This window comes from Sinocyclocheilus anshuiensis, unplaced genomic scaffold (assembly GCF_001515605.1).
Source record: "Sinocyclocheilus anshuiensis isolate Anshui unplaced genomic scaffold, SAMN03320099.WGS_v1.1 scaffold70, whole genome shotgun sequence".
NCBI lineage: Eukaryota > Metazoa > Chordata > Actinopteri > Cypriniformes > Cyprinidae > Sinocyclocheilus > Sinocyclocheilus anshuiensis.
In genome coordinates, this window is record NW_015542377.1 from 10186 (window position 1) to 11061 (window position 876).

Consider the following 876-nt stretch of genomic DNA (forward strand, 5'->3'; position numbering starts at 1 on the left):
TTTGGATGTCTGGTTAGGTTTCCAGTTGTTCTTATCTTTTGGGTTTCTTGAGAAGCGTGGCTGGTCCCATAGATTTTTCCAGCGGTTGGGCTGATAGCTGTCGAGGACATGGGTGTCACGTTCTCTGTGCTCTTGATGGAGGACTCTTGTGTCGTGATGCCACTAGGTGTCATCCAGTGCGAGGCTTGAGTCTTTGGTGACAGAGTTCAAGAGTGTGGATGTTTTGTTGTGCAGCTCCAAGGTCTGCTTGGATGGGTGGTTTTCTATCATTGGCAGAAAAGGGTTGTGTGGCGAAGGCAGGTGAGATTTTGGATTGAGGCCCTTCACTTCTTTCATTGTATGCCAGTTCTTGGACGTGGAACTCTGCTCTGCTCAGCAGTAGTGGGGCTGAGAGAATATTTCTCCTTTCTTGGCTCTTGTTTCAACTCATAAGCATATTTGAGTTCTTTTCTGACCATGTAGAGCTCATCGTTAGTATCGTCTAGTTGTTGGGTCAGATTGTCCATTTCAGATCTGTACCTTTCAAGGTGGTCTTTCAAGGTACTGATTTCAGCATTCTTGTCTTTGATGTCATTCTTGGCTTTCTCTAGTAGCTGTTCGGCATACTGGCATCTGTTTACCAGGTCTTTCTGGGCAGCCTTTGCATGTTGTTGGTCGAGCTGAGCTGCTGCCAGGGCTTAACTTGTTCTGTTGTTTCCTGCTCCCTCTTGCTGGGTGCTTTGAGTTGATCTTGAACTTTCACTTCCAGCTTGTCTTTGCAGTGTTGAGCACGTGTCAGCTCCTCTTGAAGGTGGGTGATGTGCTTGTCGCTCAGTTTCAGCTGGGTTGTGAAGGCATAGCTTAGGGAGCTGGTGATCTTGACTAGCTCCTCGTGGT